General features: G+C 42.1%; 1 pseudogene; it reads left to right on the forward strand.

Annotated features, from left to right (window-relative positions):
• The window catches only part of LOC147823236 (melanoma-associated antigen B4-like), a 37084-nt pseudogene extending 19319 nt beyond the window's left edge, over positions 1 to 17765 (forward strand).
• Positions 17766 to 20107: the final 2342 nt, after the last annotated feature.

The raw sequence follows: 20107 nt of genomic DNA on the forward strand, positions 1-20107 counted from the left end.
GTAATTCAGGCTGATGGATGCTCCACCATCTGGGACTTCTAATTTCATTGGCTAGAGCTATTCATATGTCCCTGTCTAAGTGAAAGATGTCTAAGAAATGGAGTTTTCAAAGATAGGAAAGGGAGAAGTTAAACTGTCATTATTTGTGGACGATATGGTACTCTACACAGAAGACTCAAAAACTCTGCCAAAAGACTTCTAGACTTATTGACAGATTCACTAGAGTAGCTGGATATAAGGTCAACACTCAAATTCAATATGCTTCTTGTACACAAATCACAGACTCATGGATAATTAGGGAAACAATCCCTTATACAATAGCATCCACAAAAATGAAATATCTCGGAATCAATCTAACAAAGGAAGCAAAAGAACTTTACATTGAGAACTACAGCACTCTGAAAACAGATATGGAAGAGGATATAAGAAAATGGAAAACCATCCTCTGTTCTTGTTTAGAAAGAACCCATATAGTGAAAATAGCGATACTTCCAAAACTGCTATACAGATTCAATGCAATCCCGATTGAAATCCCAACAGTATATTTCAGAGAACTAGAGAAAAAAAAATCCAAAAATTCATTTGGGGCCAGAAGAGATCTAGAATGGCTAAAGCAATTCTAGGCAACAGAGACATGGCAGGGGGTATCACAATCCCCAACTTGAAACCATACTGCAAAGCCACTGTGATAAAAACAGCATGGTACTGGCAGGGAAACAGACTAGAGGATCAGTGGAATAGATTAGAAGATGCAGAAACAACTCCAGACATATTCAGCTACCTCATCTTTGACAAAGGAGCCAAAGATCCTCACTGGAGGAAAGATAGCCTCTTTAATAAATGGTGTTGGAAAAAATGGATTTCAACTTGCCAAAGATTAAAGCTAGACCCCTATCTTTCACCATGCACTAAACTAAAACCGAAGTGGATTAAAGGTCTTAATATTAAAACAGAAACACTAAACTTGCTGGAAGATAAGTTAGGTAGAACTCTTGAAGACTTCAACATAGGAAATGACTTTATGAACAAATCCTAAGTAGCACAGGGACTAGCACAAAGAATCAACAACTAGGATCTCATCTTATTAAAAAGCTTCTTCACTGTAAGAGAAACCACCAACAGAGCTAAGAGACAGCCTACATTCTGGGAAAAATTTTTTACCAGCTGTTCCTCAGACAAAGGTCTACTATCTAGAATAAATAAAGAACTAAAAAAAATTGGAGCCCCCAAATATAAAGACCCAATTCAAAAATGGGCATCTGAAATGAACAGATATTTCTCAGACAAAGACATAAAAGCAACAAATAAACATATGAAAAAATGTATCACTGGTCATTCAAGAGATGCAGATGAAGACAATGCTGATATTCCACCTCACCCAGGAAAGAATGGCTGCTATCAAGAAATGAAGGAATGCTCCTGCCACTCATGGCCCAGAGGAAAGGGCTTTTGCACTGCTCCCAGCCCAGAGGAAGGGGCTTCTGGGACCTGGGCCACCCTGCCTCTCCCAGCCCAGACGTAGGGGCTTCTGAGCCGCCATCCCACTGCTCCTGGTCCAGAGAAAGGGGCTTCTAGGCCACCATCCCTACCACCACTGCGGGCCCCTGTCACACCTCTCCCAGCTCAGAGGAGGTGAGCTGTGTGCGTGCCAACACCACCACCCCGCCCCCCCAGTTGAAATGAGAAGACATGTACATAAGTCTCAAAACCAGACTTCCAGATCACCTACAGCAATCCCAAAGGGAAATGAGATGGAACACTCTGATACTCAACCACCTGGACCCACTAAACTGGCAACAAAAGGGGATCTGGAAAAAATGAAATCAGAAATAAGTTCTCAGATAAAAGGAGAGATTGTGCTCCTAGTGCAAGACATGATTAATAAATCTGGAGAGGAGCTGAGGAACGTGATGTAATCCCAACATGGGAAACAAATGGAATCCATAAAACAGATGCAAACAGATTTCCAGGAGATGAAAAACTCCATTGTAAGTCTACACAGCAGAGTGAGCCAATGTGAGGACAGAATTTCAGATATAGAAGATAAGATTGCAATCAATGACTAGGAAAAGAAAATTTGCTTCAAAATTATAAGGGAATACAAGAAATCAATAGAGCAGCTGCTAGACAATGCCAAAAAGAATAACATAAGACTGATTGGAGTCAATGAAGAAACAGGAGAGTGTGCAGACAACATGAGAAAACTCTTCATGGAAGTAATGGCAGAAAACTTCCCAAGCAGGGGAAAAGAACTTGACTTACACATAAGTGAGGCATATAGGACTCCAAATAGCCTTGATCAAAAAAATCTACACATAGGCATATAATTGTTAAGATTCCAGAAACTCAACAGAAGAACAAAGTTCTACAAGCAGTTAGAGAAAAGAAATCACATACAAAGGAAAGCCCATCAGAATCACAGGAGACTTCTCAACACAAACCATCAAAGCAAGAAGAGCTTGGAGTGACATATTCCAAGCCCTAAAAGAAAACAGCCTCCAACCCAGATTGATGTACCCTGCAAAACTATCTTTCAAAATGGATGGAGAAATGACATACTTTCATGACAAAGAGCACCTCAGGAACTTCATGAATACCAAACTAGCACTCCAAAAAATTTTACACAATATCCTAGGAACAGATATTGAGGATCACAACCCCAGGAAGCAAAGCAGAATGAACCCATCTGGCATGACAAGATATTAAATGCAAAGGAGGAGAACCCACCAAAATGAAAATGTCATGGCAATTATAAGTCAAGACGTTTCACTTATGACTATCAACGTTAATGGTCTCAATTCACCAATCAAAAGAAATATATTGGCCGAATGGGTCAAGAAGCAAAATCCAACAATATGCTGCATACAAGAAACACACTTCATTCAAAAGGAAACTCATAGACTGAAAGTTAAAGGGTGGAAAATAATACTCCATGCGAAGGGAACACGAAAAAAAGCAGGAGTAGCTATATTCTTTGCAGATCAAGTAGATTTCAAACCAACACTGATTAAGAGAGACAAAGAAGGACACTACATCCTTATAAAGGTAACAATCCAAGAGGAAGAGATGACAATCATAAATATCTATGCACCAAACACTAGTGCACCCAACTATGTAAAACAAATACTAATGGACATGAAAAGTCATATATGCACTAATACAACTGTAGTGGGGGATCACAAGACCCCACTGTCACAAATAGATAGATCAACTAGACAAAAAATAAGTAATCAAACACTAGAACTCAATGAAACTCTTGAACAAATGACCTTAACAGATGTTTATAGAGTTTTCCACCCCAGAAAATCAGAATACACATTCTTCTCAGCTGCACATGGATCATTCTCCAAAATAGACCACATACTCACACATAGAACATGTTTAAGTAACTGAAAAGGAATTGAAGTTATCCCCTGCATATTATCAGACCATAGTTCAATGAAATTGGAGATCCATAGCAAAGAAACTCGAAAAATTTCATAAACACGTGGAAATTGAACAAAACACTTCTGAATAACCAATGGGTCACAGAGGAAATTAAAGAAGAAATCAGACAATTCCTTCAATTAAATGACAATGACAATACAACATACAGGAATCTATGGGACACAATGAAAGCAGTCTTACCAGGGAAATTCATAGCCGTCAATACAAATATTAGGAAAGCAGAAGGAGCCCAATTAAACAACCTAATGCTGAACCCCAAGATTCTAGAAAAAGAAAAGCAGGACAACCCCAAAGCTCATGCAAGGGAGGAAATTAGAAAGAACAGAGGAGAAATCAATGCAATGGAGACTAAGAGAACAATACAAAAAATCAAGGAGGGCAAGAGTTGGTTCTTCAAAAGAATCAACACAATTGACAAACCCTTAGTTAACCTTATCAGAAAAAGGAAAGAAAAGGCCCAAATCCATGCAATTAGGAATGAAAGGGGTGAAATTACCACAGACTCAGCAGAATTCCAGATGATCATCAATACCTACTTCCAGAACCTATGCACCAATAAGATGGACAACACACAGGAAATGGACAGGTACCTATATACATATGAATTACTGAAGTTGAATGAATTAGACCTAAAAATTCTAAACAACCCAATATCAACCAATGAAATTGAAAATGTAATAAAAAACTTATGAACTAAGAAAAGCCCGGGCCCTGATGGCTTCACCACTGAATTCTACAAGACATTTAGAGAGGAACTACTGCCACTACTGTTTAAACTCTTCAATGAAATTGAAAGGGAAGCAATACTCCCAAATTCATTCCTGGAAGCAAGCATCACCTTGATCCCCAAAGCAGAGAAAGACCCAACCGAAAAGGAGAACTATAGGCCAATCTCACTAATGAACATAGATGCAAAAATCCTTAATAAGATACTGGCAAATAGAATGCAGAAGATCATCAAGAAGATCATACACCCTGATCAAGTGGGATTCATCCCAGGGATGCAGGGATGGTTCAACATATGCAAATCAATCAGTGTAATACTCTATATCAATAGAGTCAAAGACAAAAATCATATGATTATCTCCATAGACGCAGAAAAAGCATTTGACAAAATCCAACATGCATTTATGATAAAAACCTTACAAAAAATTGGAACAGATGGTCTCTACCTCAAACTGATAGAAGCCATCTATGAAAAACCAACAGCCAATATCATACTAAATGGTCAAAAATGGAAATCCTTCACACTAAAATCAGGAACAAGACAAGGATGTCCACTATCACCACTCTTGTTCAATATAGTTTTGGAAACATTAGCCACGGCAATTAGACAAGAGAAAGAAATAAAATGAATAAAGACAGGAAATGAAGAAGTCAAATTGTCATTATTTGCAGATGACATGATACTGTATATAGCAGACTCCAAGAACTCCTCCAAAAGTCTTCTAGACTTAATAACCAAATTCAGTCAAGTAGCTGGTTACAAGGTCAACACACAAAAATCAATAGCTTTCCTCTACAACAATGACAGACTCACTGAGAGAGAAATAGGGCAAATAATTCCTTTCACAATAGCATCCAAAAAGCTGAAATACCTCAGAATCAACCTAATGAAAGAAATCAAAGACCTCTTCTCTGAAAACTATAGCACTCTGAAAAGCGAGATTGAAGATGATGTCAGAAATTGGACAGACATCCCCTGCTCCTGTGTAGGAAGGATTAATCTAGTGAAAATGGCCATACTTCCAATACTGCTAAATAGATTTAATGCAATTCCAATTGAGATCCCAGCAGCATACTTCACGGACCTTGAGAAAACAATCCAAAAATTCATTTGGAACAAGAAGAGACCCTGAATAGCAAAAGCAATTCTAGGTAACAGAGACATGGCAGGGGGTGTCACAATCCCCAACTTGCAACTATACTACAAAGCTACTGTGATAAAAACAGCATGGTACTGGCAAAGAAACAGACCTGAGGAATGGTGGAACAGATTCGAAGATGCAGAAACAATGCCAGACACACTCAGCCATCTCATTTTTTATAAATGGAGCCAAATACCCTCACTGGAGGAAAGATAGCCTCTTTAATAAATGGTGCTGGAAAAATTGGCTTTCAACTTGCCAAAGATTAAAACTAGATATGTATCTGTCACCATGCACTAAACTAAAATTGAAATGGATTAAAGATCTAAATATTAAAATAGAAACGTTGAACCAGTTGCAACAGAGTTTAGGTAGAACTCTTGAAGACATCTGTGTAGGAAAGGATTTTATGAACAAAACCTCAGTTGCCCATGAACTAACACAAAAAATCAACAAGTGGGATCTCTTCTTATTAAAAAGCTTCTGCACAGCAAGAGAAACCACCAGCAGTGTGAAGAGACAATGCACAATGTAGGAAAAAATCTTCACCTGCTTTTCCTCAGACAAAGTTCTACTATCTCAAATCTATAAAGAACTTAAAAAGATCAGACCTCCCAAATGTCAAGACACAATCCAAAAATGGGCCTCTGACATGAACAGAATTTCTCAGACAGAGAAGTAGAAATAGCAAATAAATACATGAAAAAAATGTTCAACATCACTGGTGGTTCAAGAGATGCAAATGACAACAATGCTGAGATTCCACCTCACTCCAGAAAGAATGGCTGCTATCATGAAAACAACCAATAAGAAATTCTGGTTGAGCTGTCGGGAAAGAGGAACCCTTCTCCTCTGCTGGTGGGAGTGTAGACTGGTGCAACCACTGTGGAAATCAGTATGGAGATACCTCAAAGAACTAGGACTGGAACTCCCATTTGATCCCGCTATTCCCCTGCTGTGGATCTTCCTGAAAGAATTAAAAGAATCATACCACAGTGATATATGTGCACCCATGTTCATAGCAGCACAGTTTGTGATAGTTCAAACTTGGAAACAACCCAAATGTCCATCAACTGGAGACTGGATAAAGAAAATGTGTTTTTTTTAATAAAATGGAGTACTACTCAGCCATAAAATATGAGAAATTAGAGACATTTATAGCTAAATGGATGCACATTGAGGCAATACTCTTAAGTGAAATAAATAGGACACACATGTATAAATACAAAATAGTTTCTCTGGTGTGAGAAACTGAAAGTGTAAACAAGGATTAAAATGTGTAATAGGTAATGTGAAATAGGAAGAAAAGGGCCAAAGGGGAATGAAGTGGGAGGTGTAGGGGAAAGGAAAGAAGGGAATGCAATTATTATATGAAAATAGAAAAATAGGAACAAAATGTTTGTAAATAGGGAGGGATGGAGGGGTTGAAAGGAAGGCTGGGCAAGGGTGAAAAATAAGAACCAAGAGAGATTATGTAAAGTTGCAAATTTGCAATGATGAATGTCTTTATATTGTATACCTAAAATGTACCAATGATTAGAATGAATAATCAATAATGCAAAATAGGAAGAAAAGGTCCAAAGCGGTAGGGGTAATGGGAGGGTCAGGGAAAAGGAAAGAAGGGAAAGGAAAAATGATGAGAAATGAAAAAAATAGAAATAAAGTGTTTGTAAATAGGGAAGGGTGGAGGGGGTGAAGGGAGGGCTTGGAATGGAGAAAAAATAAGAACTAAGATGCATCTTGTAAAGGTATATGTTCCCAATGAGAAATTTAAATGTGTTGTATACCTAAAATGTACCAAGAAAAGAATTTAAGAAAAAAAAAAAAGAAATCATAGAACAACAAATGCTGGCAGGGTTATGGAGAGAAAAGAACTCTTCTCCATTGAAGGTGGGAGTGCAGACTGGTGCAACCACTGTGGAAATCAATATGGAGATGCCTCAAAAAACTAGGATTAGAGTTCCTGTTTGACCCAGCTATTCCCCTGCTGGGTATCTTCCCAAAAGAATTAAAAGCATCATAAATCAGTGATGTATGCGCACTCATGTTTATAGCACCACAGTTTGTAATAGCTAAAATTTGGAAACAGCCCAAATTGGCCATCAACTGGAGACTGGATAAAGATGATATGTATTTTTTTATAAAATGGAGTACTACTCAGCTATAAAGAAGGAGAAACAAGACATTTATAGCTAAGTGGATGCACATTGAGGTCATACTCTTAAGTGAAATAAATAGGACCCACATGTGTAAATATCGAATAGTTTCTCTGGTGTGAGAAACTGAAAGTGTAAATCAGGATCAAAATGTGTAATAGATAATGTGAAACAGGAAGAAAAGGTCCAAAGGAGAAGGAGAAGGGGGAGGGAGAGGATGAAGGAAAGAAGGGAAAGGAAAAAACCGAAAACAAAGTCTTGTAAAGAGGAAAGGGTGGAGGGGGTAAAGGAAGGGTAGGAGAATGGGGAAAAAATAAGAACCAAGATACACCATGTAAAGGTACACGATCCCAGTGATGAATGTAACTGTCATTGTATACCTAAAATGTACCAGTAAACTTAATGAAAAAAAAAAAGAAATGGAGTTTTCCATGTGCCTACGAGGTACAATGTGCACCTAGATTTGGTATGCAAACATGGTCTCTGTCATAGCTTTCAAGATACAGTACTATCTTATCCTGGCTCTTCTGATCATCTGACTGTCTTTTCTCTACCTCCTCAATAGACTTCTTCTCATCTCACTCATTGATGCATATGCGTGCTGCAAATTCTCATATCCAAGTTCATTGATATTTGCTGTCCACAATTATCCCTAGGTAGCTTCACTGCTGAAGTTATAACTACTACGTGGTTTTAACTTCTAAATAAATTAATCCAAGTCCTGTTCTACCTACAAAACTTAAAGCATAATCAACCAGAATTTAGTCAAAGGTATTCTTAACCCACTATGAAAAAACATAAACATTATTTTCCCCCACACTGACTATCTGTACTTGAGTAGAAAATGTACTTTTCCCATTTATTGCCAACACATGCCTCCCTATCATCCCTATCATTTTCAACCAATTTTATATATCAACTTATGCTATGGTGAACAGTCATATGATTCAACATTAGCAAAGATGCTCTTGTGTGTATGTGGGGGGTGAGGCTGATTATCATATGATTTGCATTTCAATCACTAGATTTCGAGTAAAGCTCATTACCATCCATTAGTGTTGGTAGCTTCATTCAATAAGTTGAAAGTACCAAAGTGCAAAGGCTGAGGTTTCTGGCAGAAGCAATTTGGACTTAAGCAAGCAACACTGGAGCCCTGCCAGAGTTTCCAGTTTGCCTGCTTTTCCCTGAAGATTCTAGACTTAAAAGTATAACAGCAAAACTTAATTGGATTTTTCAGACTGGATGCTGTTTTATGAAATCCAGAATATATATATGCAAGGGCTGATCAAAATATCTGTGGTGTGTTTAAATAATAAAAGAAATTCTTACAATAAAAGGCATATTGCTATTACTTTCCCTTAAAATATTTCTGCTTTCTTCAAACACTCTTATCCCATAGTTAAAATACACTCTTTAATTGTGCTGTAGTGTTTTCTTCAATGTTGTGACTATTCAAAACACTTCCTTTTCATACTTAGTTTGACTTTTGAGAAGAACCGGAAGTTTCCAGATTTGGTGAATAGGCTGGATACAGGCACAATGTTTTTATGATTCTGTCTTTCATTTGGGTCACGCTGAGAAGCAGCAAGCATTGTATTTTTGATTGTGCCTTAAAAATACTCATGAAAGAGGGCTACTAGAATTGCTTGAGAATGTGGCAAAGGCAATGGAATAAGAGTACGCAAAGCCAGGGGGATGATTTGGATGGGGGGTTAATGGCAACCCTTCTTTTGTTGTAATGTTTTTTTTTCAATTTAAACATTCTCCATATATTTTCTCTCAGAAAGAAAAGGGCCTGAACTTCAACAGGTTTATGTCATGGAGGGAGGGATCTTGGGCGAAACCAGAGTTCTGGGGAGGATCCTGGGGCTGATGGGAGGATGTGTCCCAAAATAGCAATGTTCAAAGAGCCCAGCCCCAGCTGTCATCCTGGGACTCTTAAGCAAAGGATGCCATGTGGGTGTGTCTTGCCTACATTTACCCTGCAGGGAAGTACCTAGGTGGGTACAGGTTTGCTTTGGTGATCTTGTGGCTCTGGTCAGTAGAGGGAAGAACCCTTGCCTCTGGTAGATAAAATGTTGAGAACACAAGGAGCGTTGGCTGGAGAATATGATTGTCTCATAGCAACCTGGCCCTGCAACCGAGGGATAACTTGGGCAGCAGTTGGTCAAATGTGGTCACCTCCCTCCCTTCTGTATGAAAGGTGAGGTCCTGGGTATGAGGGGAATGAAGTCCTGTTGGCAGAGGATGAAATCTCAGGATTATTCTTAAGACTAGGTCCCCAAATTTGTATTTAGAGTATCATTCTCTTCTCATTACACTTTGGGGTGAAACTCGGAGATCCTGGTCAAACACTCAAGCTGAGTATTTCCTGGAAAGCCTCAGGGAATAGAGGGCTTTGGCTAAAGAAGTAGTCCAGATTCAGCAGCTTAGAAGAAACCTGGATCCTAACTGGAGGCAAGTTTAAAGCCTTGGGTGTTAATGAGAAGATCGTCCCCCAAAAGAGCTGACAACACAAAGCAAAGGTCCTACATTTCTTTCTGTGAGATTCTAGGTAAGTATATTCATATGTGAGGGACCCTGCATTCCCTGTATGGGGCCCTGTTCTGATGACAAGAGGTATTCCAAGCTGTGTCAGGAGTAAGGTCAGAGGCCTGAGTGAGGGCCAAGCCCACGTGTGGACACCAAATAGGGGACCCCATACATACTATCCCCTCTCTCATCCCTGGGAATCACCAGAACTGTCAGCCTGTACTGCCCCCTTTTTATTTGGAGAGTCACAGGTTGGCTGAACTAATTGTATGCCCCAAACCTGCAGAAGGAGGAGACTCAGGCCCTTACTGGGGTCAGAGTGATGATCCTAAATGAGGACTGGTAGAATCACACCTTTTCTAAAAGAGAAGACAGAATAGAATGTCCCCTAACAGTGGAAACTCTAAAGGGGCCAGGCATGGCAATCATGTGTACAAGAATCCCTTAGCTTTTGATGCCAATAGTTCAATGTGAGCCCTTGTCTGAGACAAAGGGCAACTGGTGAGCATGGGCAGTTGTACCAGGTCATATCTAGAATCACAGGTATGGTCCTGAATTAGGACAGAAGACTGCAACATGACCATGTCACAAAGAACTGAGAACTGCTGGCAAGGGTGGTAGACTCAGCTGCCCTTTCACTTCCTCCAAATGCATCCCAGGAAAAGGAGAACTTTGGGTGGAGGTGTCAAACTTAGTACACACAAGGCACGGGGGCCAGGCACTGCTAACACTTGATTTTATGCTCTTGAATGTGACACGATAAGATCCACGACCACAGTGTACAAGGGGATCCCCAACAATTAGAATTGTTAACTATATTCTTACCATTAGTGAACCAAGGAAGCCCTGGCCAGCAGCAGCCTAAAGCTCCATTTGATGATTTATCCCAGATTTTCAGAGGACAGGCTGATCAGACTAGGAGCTCTGTGGTTTCAAGAGCAGTGCTTACCAAGAAACGTGCAGAAGAATCTTTACAATGCCAGGACGGTATCTCTGTACTGAAGGAGCTAATGCTTTCACATTCTCTGTCCTCCACGTGCCTTCCTCACCTGTTCTTCTGCCCACACTCTGGCCTGCTGTCTCTGCCACAGTCATCATACGTCTGAATCAAAAGAGTAATCTGTATGCCCTTAGAAGCAATGCCAGGTCCAAGGGGGTTCCAAGGGACTCCAGAAAGCGCAGGCAACTGTGACTTAGGAGAATATATTGTGATTATTATTTTCTCCTCCTTTGGAAGTTACCACCGACACAAAATCTGCTTCTCAGTCACAATGTGCTCCCAAAAGGCCTCAGAGAGCCATTTGCACCACTATGCATACCTGTATGTCCATGCATATACCATATTAAGGAGCCACCTGTAAAATAGAGGAAAAGCAACATTCTCCTCAGACCCAACCATCTACCTGCAGTCTCCCAGAGGTTCTCTAACCAAGATAGCTAGCCCATTGGTGCACTACATTCTGCACAAGTACAAAAAGAAAAACCCTATAAGCATTACTGTGATCATCCACTAATTTTCCAAAGTATTAATTGTCACTCTATTTCTAAGCAGATGTTTGATTTTAACTATTTGTTATAAATTGTAAGAGTATTTCTTACTTTCCACTGACTCTATCTTTTTGAAAAAAGTTGGGAACAAAACAACAGTTTTACCAATTTAGCAACTGGGCTTCCTGGTTTCTGTTGGAGTTTCAGGCACTCCTGTGACTGCTTTTACACAGGAGTTGCACACAGGAAACTGGTCAACTTTTTGCAGAGATATCAGATTTCCTCAGAAGCTTTTAAGCAAGAGCTAGAAGCCATGAATCAATCATGAGAGTGAATTCAAGATGATGACTCCCCTAAATGATTGGGAGACAACTACTTCCAAATGGAGGAGACATCCAGAGCCTTAGGAAGGGTGACTTCAATTCAATAGGGGAAGGGGATCGAATTCTGGTGATGTGAATGTGAGGATAAGCAATGGGGAATGGTAGAAGTCTCACAGTACAGCTGTGGAGTCCTTCAGTGCACAGTCCTACCTGTCTACTCTTGTAGGCCCTGAAAGGACTGTGGTCATATATGATGCCTCCTACTTCCAGCTCAGAATTATCAGAGAAGTAGATCCTCCATTTGAGAGGAGCAGCTTCAGCTAAAGAGGAAGCAGAGTGACAGGACTGGGCACATGTCCAGGTGAGCACTGAATGTGAACTAATATGAGCATCTACTCCAAGGGACACCCATAGAGCAAGCCTCAGGAAATGCTCAATTTTTAACGTTTCTTGCAGAAAATGTCATATGATGATTTTCTTGAAAATGTGAATGAATGAGACTTTTGAAATCAAAACATAAAAGAGTAAGAGAAAGCAGAAATACCATTTGACCCACCTATTGAGGGATCTTTCTAAAAGAGTGAAACACATGGTAATATAGACATACACTCATACCCATGTTTATAGCAGCACAATGCACAAAGGCTAAATGTTTGAAGCAGCCAATATGTCCATCAACATACAAAAGAATAAAGAAAAAGTGGGACCTATACATGCTGGAATATCACTAGGCAACCAAGAGGGACAGATGTGAATCATTTGTAGGAAAATGGAGGCAACTTGAAAGCATAACAACAAGTGAAATGCACTGGACACATAAACTTAAATACAGTATTGTTTCTCCCCCATGAGTGAGGTATCAATGAAATATAGAGTAAAGTGAAACACAGAAGAGCGAAAGCAGAAGACAAATCTTCTGCAAAAGAGAAGGGGAGCAAGAGACAGAGGGTGGCAGGGGAGAGGAGGTGACAGAGACACGGAAAGAATTGGGACGTATTGTGTACATGTACCAACTACCCACAAGGAAGGTAAGCATTATGTGACCAGAGAGAGGGGGGTGCAAGAGGGAGGAGAAGGGAAAGGGATCAAAAAGGCTTCAGATGTGCTACATACTCGTACCTACTCACTAAGGTCACTGTAAACATTATATACTGCAAGCATGTACTAGAGTACAAAATAAAACAATCACTGAAGAAGAAAATAGTAAAAGATTATAAGTTCTTGGATAATATGATTCATTTCAGTCTTTCTTGAAAACTGAAAAATTGTATGTGCGTTCCTCAGGTGATGCATAAAAGTTAAAAGGCATTAAATTCTTCATTGTTAGATCTCATATTCATTTGTTTATTCTAAGCAGGAGCTTTGTAGGGGAGGCGTGGATTTCCCCTGCAGGTGCAGAGAGAAGGGTGGGGGCCGTAGGTCCCAGGAAGAGCTCTTGTTTGTAGCCAGTCTAGATTCCCGTTCCGGGGACTGAGGGGAATATGTTTGGAGGCCGGTGGACTCTACTCAGTCCCAAGGAGAAGACCAGCATTCACAGAATACATGGGCTTCTGGGAGGCATTGGACAGAGCATCCAGCGGAGGTGCCTATTGTCACCTGGAAGGTGGGACCAAGAGCTAAAAAATGAGGACCTACCTGTGTGGGCTGGGCTTTGGGTACAACTAGTGTCAAGCTGATGACCATGGCACCTGCCGGCAAGACCTGTCCACAGATATGGAGGCTCACAAAGTCCTCCCGTGTAGCGAGTCTTGTGATGCTCTGGTAGGTGGAGCCCCGTGGGCATGCACAGATTTCCTGGTCTGTGATTGAATTAGCTGTGGGCTTGGCTTGGATGCTGTGTGACACTGGAGAATAACAGGAGCAATCCCAGGCTCTGCTGAATGTCAAGGTGGGGACCCAAGCAGCACTGACTTGAGCACACTGCAACCCCTTTAAGGACTCAGCCCTGATCGTAGCTCTGGAGAATCCTGGTGTCTGCAGCAGGGGTGTGGATCACCCTCATTTCCACTCTGAAAGCTAGGACCTGGTTGTGAGAAGGTCAGGGTCAAGTCCCCTGAGGGTGAATTCTCAGGACGCTTCAGCATTCAAGGTAAGGTTCCTGGATGCACACACAAGGAAGGGACCACCCTCTCCTCTGTATGAAGAGGACCCCTATCAGTTCCACACCAGCCTCAGCCCTAAGAGTTCCTGGGCTAATGGTGCAATGTTAAGAGCACCTCTGCTGGCTGCCCTCTCAGACTTAGGCACCTGGAGTCTCTGGAGTGGCCTTGTGTTACCCAAGAGGAAAAGGCCCAGGGACAGAGAGAAAGGTCTTCTTGCCCTAAAAGGAGAAAAGTGAAACACTAAGTCCCAAGAAGGTGATATTTTTTCAAAATAGGGGGCTATGCAGAGCAGTGTCCCCACAGTTACACATGGGAATGAGCACCCAATAAGGGTAGTCAGGTTGTGAACCTAGCAACTTTCCCTCTAGTGAGTGACCCAGGACAATGTGGGATTTGATTTGTGACTTTTGCACTCAAATCAATAGAAGGAGTAGCCATAAATTCTACCAGGAGTAGAGGTCAGAATCCTGCTTCCACTGAGGGAGTCAGGCCCCAGAACTGTGTGGTCTGAGAGTCCCGTGCTGGCTCTCAACACATGAGGGCCTTGACCTTATGTGGGTCTGTCCTGGCTGTGAACTCAGGTCGAAAGAATATGGCGACATGTGTCACAGGGGCATGGCTTCTGGACAGCAGAATACACAGTCCCAGGGATGGGGCAGATCATGGTGAAGAGATGGAAAGAGGAGATGGAGGCTTCTCAATCCACTGTAGAAACACCTGCACTTGATGTAATCCCAGGTAGTGCCAGGTGAAAGCTAAGATGCTCAAGTGGGTGGTGGCTTTACCATGACAGACTTACGGAGAAAAGAGTTGGCCCTAAGGGATAAGGACCCCGGTTCAGTAGAAGGAGAAGAGCCCTGGGCTACTGGATGTGTCAAAGAACAAATCGTGAATGAGGAATGACTCAAGAGCTTTATGAAGAACAGAGGGAACACAAGAAATCTGGCCTCTGCACCGGATGCTGAGCAGGAGGGGTTAGAGTTGTGAAGGCTGAGGTGCTCCCTTTGTCCTCACAGCCATAGTTTCAGGGACAAAGAGTGCACAGTTTACTGGGAGAGACCCACAGGAAGGACATTTGGCTCCTGATAGGAGTTGAATTAGGAATAGTGTGCATGGGGAGTCTTTTCCATGAAAGCAGTGATCCACATAGCACCTTGTGCTTGCAAGGAGAACCAGAGGAGCTGGGCAGTGGTTACATGATAACTCTCCCACACTTCATCCAAGGACATCTAAGGAAGATGAGGAACAATGTCACAGTGGGCAGCCTTAGAGTAGCAGTGGAGAGTAGCAGTACATGCCAGGTGGGAAGCCCCTGAGAGCTGAGGCATCCTTATGTTCCTTAAGAGGGCAAAACAGAATGCCTTCTCTACTGTCAGCCTTGGAAGACTATAGGCAGGTGTGGTGTGGACAAATGAGAAAATAATCACACGATCTACAAAATTCTGAGGGAGTGGTGAACATCAACATGTCTGGATTTGCACTTTGTAAAGATGGAATAATGAGGGAGAACTTAGAAGAGCACCTAATCGAAACGTGGGGTTTCACAAAGTCTAATCCTCTCTCTGCCTTAGGAAAACACAAGCAGAGGTAGGCAGATATAGTACATGTTCATGTCCATTCTAGAAATGAATATGAAGTCTGGAAGCTTCAGATTTCTGTGTCGTGGAGGACAGTCCATGCATGAGTGGGTGCTGAAGAGAACAGCAAGCCCAGCAGAGTGGGATCCCACAGATCACAGGAGCAACAGGATGTCCCTCACACTTTCTTTGATCTCTGGGTTCTGCAGAAAGTGCTTAATTTTAGCTTAATCTGAGCTGAAAGGACCCAGGTCATTAGAGGGCAGTTTTGTTATGGGCAGAAGTGATAGAGAAGGCCCCAAGGCTTCCGAGAGCTCCACCCCTTATCTGTAGGGGGCCCACACACTTTCTCTGTAGGGCAGGCATGGGAAGCCCGAGGCATAGATGTCAAGCAGAAGTGCCCCTCAATTCCTCTGCAAAAATTCCAGAGAAGTGAGGGTGTTCTTCCAGTGGATCACCAGGAGCATAAATGTCCATCATCCCAGAGTCAAACTGGACACCTGGGATCAGAACCACGAGGAAAATATCACAGGGCCCCAAACTGAGACCCACACCTTTCAACCTCTGGAGAATGTGGCAATACAGCCAGGCACACCCACCTTGACATCCTCCACTAAGATTCAGCCATGGTGTCCTGACACTGAAGAACACTGAGCCCAAGGTCCTCGCAAAAGACAAAGTACATACAACAGGAAAGGATGGAAGGTGTCACTTCCTCAACCCCACATGAGAGGACAGTAAACAATCTACCTCTTTCTGGCAACAGAGGCTTTGAATTTCCTCAATTCAGTTATCAACTGAAACTTTAACATTGCTCCATATCAAGTCCAACTAAAATGAGTAACTGGTTTGCACCGTTCAGCACCAGCCAGCAGAGAGGCATGTTTCATACTGGATATGTAGACAAGATGAGGCTTCTGTGTGTGGATTGGGGCCCAATGAGCACAGGATCGAGAGAGCACCAGAGATCACTCAGCATTGCCAGTCTGTAGAAGTAACTGGGAGAGAAATCTCTGCATTTCTGCATGATATAAGGTCACTTTGAGCCATTAGCCTCAGAGTAGTGCAAGAAAGAATGTCCTGGCCCTGTGAAGTCTCTGGGCAGCCATGCTGAGTGCAAAATTTGAGAAACCTTGAACACATGGGGAGCACTTGTTCTCAGCACTGGAGTCCTAGAGAAGGGGGCAGCCTAAGAGCTAAGACAACTCTCTCCACTGGGTGTCCACTTGCTAGGGGAGGAATCAAAAAACCCAGTGGGGATCTAGAGCAGGGGAGAGGTACTTCCTAGAAGCCAGTGGTATCTTCCTGATGAAAGTGCTCACAAGATCTCATTTTCCCTCTTCCAGGTTTTAGCAACACGTGCTCTCCAACTGACAGTAGTACCGGCTGTCCCCGACCTCAGCCATCATGTCCAGGGGAAAAGAGCTCATAATGAAAAAGGGATCAAAGATGATGCACTAGTTTCTGTACAAGTATCAAATGATGTAGACCATGGCAAAGGGTGAAATGCTGAAGGTTCCCCACAAAAGGTTCCTACCACAATTCCCCGAGATCCTAAAGTTAACTTTGTAATGGGCAGAGCTGCTCTTTGGCCTTGAGCTGAAGGAAATCAAGCCTGGTCATGGCTCCTACACTCTCGTCAAAAAGTTAGATGACTCCAACAATGGGGGTCACATCAGTGGTTTGGACATCCCCATGAATGGGCTTCTGATGCCTCTCCTTGGGTTGATCTTCTGAAATGGCAACTGTGCCTCAGAAGAAGAGATCTGGGAATTCCTGAATAAGATGGGAATCTATGATGCAAAGGAACACATAGTCTTTTTTTAAATTTTTTTTTATTTTTCCCCATTAACTTTATTGGTACATTTTCGGTATAAAATACAGTTACATTCATCATTGGGATCTTGTGCCATTACATGAGTCTCTTGGTTCTTATTTAGGAACACATAATCTTTGGTGAGCCCTGAAAATTCATCACTAAAGATCTGGTGCAGTAAAAGGATCTAGTGGACCGCCAAGCGCCTCACAGTGATCCTCCACGCTATGAGTTCCTGTGGGGCCCAAGGGCACACACTGAGATACTCAAGATGAAAATCCTAGAGTTTTGGCCAAGGTCAATGAAACCGTACCTAGTGCCTTCCCATCCCATTATGCAGAGGCTTTGAGAGAGGAGGAAGAGAGGGCCCAAGCCACAGCTGCAGCCAGCCGTGGCACTGCTGCTCTGTCTGTTCCAGGTCCCAGGGAAACCTCCAACATCTCCACCCCCGAGTGAGATGGGAAGAGGCATCTGCATTTTATTTTGGAAAAAGCCTTTTTACCTTATGAGTAGTGGGAAGTTGACCTCCAACTCGATGTGTCATTATGTATTCCCGTGTTCTGTTATACACTAGCAGCTGTCATATAAATTCTTTGAATAGAACATTGCTTTAGACTAGGACCCACGGTTATGAGTAACATGGATCACACTTGTATTGTTAGTATCCTTTAATACTTTTAAACAATCTTTGAATAGGCCTTGAAAGGGAGATATAACATGGAAATGTGTAAGAACCCACCAAATGTAATTGTAGTCTTAAAATGGAGTAAAATAAAGTAAAGCATAGGCAACTGTTGTGTAGCCTTAGTCAACATATCTCTTTTTTGGTGAAAATCTGACATACACCTGGTTACATTAAACAATTGAAAAATATGGGTAAAATTAAATAATAATGCGTTATATTCCTTGCTCAGTGGCTCAATTTTTCTTATCCTCCATTGAGTATCTTCTCTTTGGAACGATGTGAGCTCATAGAAATGATGATAAGATTAAAGGGACTCTCCTGCTCTTAGCTGCTTGGAGCCTAATAGGAATTAATGAAGATGGTGGCTACACCCTGATACAGAAGAAATAAAACAGGAGTCCGGATGTAGGAGGGGGATGTAGGTGAGAGCAGTGGAGTGTAAATTCCCTGAACTAAATCACTTTGTGATTTGGGTGCTGCAGTCCCTTCTTGGGTGAAGAGTTTTAGTTAGAAGGGGAGAAGTGCGGCACCCCTTTTCAGGGAACTTTGCACCCAGTTTACACAGTGAAGCGTGTTTCTGAGTAACGGGGGCAGGGGGGTTCCTCTCCCGACCACATATGCTAAGAAGCCACTAGGCTGGCGCTCTTTGTCCTGAGCTGGGGGATCCCAGCTGTTCTGTTCTGTCAGGAGTCTGTTCTGTCAGGTGTTTATCTTCTGTATAAAGTGGTGAAACACACAGTCGGACTAGATATTGTTAGTGAAATAGCTGAAAATGGAGGTGTTTTGTTAGCACTGCCAGGAAAGGAATTACTGGTCTTCCTCACAAAGGTTAAAAGCTTTCAGTAGAATCCGGGTGAATCTCATGCCTTCATATTAAATAACATATCCCATTATCTGTCACATTTACTTATTGCTATTTGCTCCTCAGCATTTTGTTTGATTTGATTTTCTTTGTTCTTGACCTCTGCCTATCCTGTGACTTCTTTATAACCAAAACCTTCCCATGATGTGAATATTCTCTTCTCGTGTGAATATCATCATATTCACAATTGCTGTTAATTGAAAACACAATGTTGGCCACATTCCCTGGTGTTTTCTACGCACTATATATGTTCCAACAGTCCTAGAAGATGGGGTTTAGCAGACTCGCTTCAAAGATGAAGAATGCATTGGTGGTAAATGGCAGGGCTAGGACCACACCACAGGTCTGAATTCTTCTAGAGTGCAAGGCTTTATTCCCTCTGTCCTGAGACCTCAGTACTTCTGGGGACTCAAAATATTTCTAGAGGGATGAAATGTACCCTGTGCCCAATTCACTAAAAGCAGGCCTGAAGAAGGAAAGAAAAAAGGAGAATGCAGGCCACTGGGGAAAATCTGTTGGGTTCACGTGCCTGGAGGCCTCTTGTGCCTACCACCGCATTTCCTTGAGAGCTGACTCTGCCCTGGTCTCGGCCTCTTTGTCCAGCTGCAACACTTTCCCGCTTCCAATCCCCTTCCTCTGATTATTCCGCGGTGAGCCTGCTTGTCCATCATGGACCTGTACTGCTGTCCAGTTCTTCCCAACCTCGTCCTCTGGAGCATGCACTGGCTCCCAAGGAACAAGCAACCCAGACGCCACAGCCTTCTTTCTGCACAAACGCTCCCAAGTCCCTGGAGGTCGTCTCCCTCACCATGGACCCCTTCTGACATCAACAGCCCTTCCATGCCATTGTTCAGTTCGGCGCAGTGAAGCTTAGGGACTCCTGTCTCTCTCTGGGTGCTTCTACTGCACCATCAAAGTATTTTCAACCCACAGGTGTGTGCAGTTTATTTCTCCTAGAATGTACTGATAGAAAGGAATTTTTTAACCCACCTTTAAATTTATTTACCAGGGAATTTTAATGGAGTGTTTTATTTGAGATTGGCCACTGAGTATATTTACTTTCTAAAGTACAAATGTCCACATGTGCCATAACTAAACAGTCTTCCTGCTGAGGGACACAAGTGTTTCCCATTTGTTGTTATCATTACTCAAAGTAAAATGATGAATTATTGGGTAAATGTGCATTGTTCCTCTTATTCAAGATGCTGCAAGCAGGTCAATTGGTTGAGGCAGGAGTGTGACAATTATACA

The sequence above is a fragment of the Heterocephalus glaber genome, unplaced genomic scaffold, assembly GCF_053883595.1.
Source record: "Heterocephalus glaber isolate CG9 unplaced genomic scaffold, H.glaber_assembly_v1.0 deba00001594, whole genome shotgun sequence".
Lineage (NCBI taxonomy): Eukaryota > Metazoa > Chordata > Mammalia > Rodentia > Bathyergidae > Heterocephalus > Heterocephalus glaber.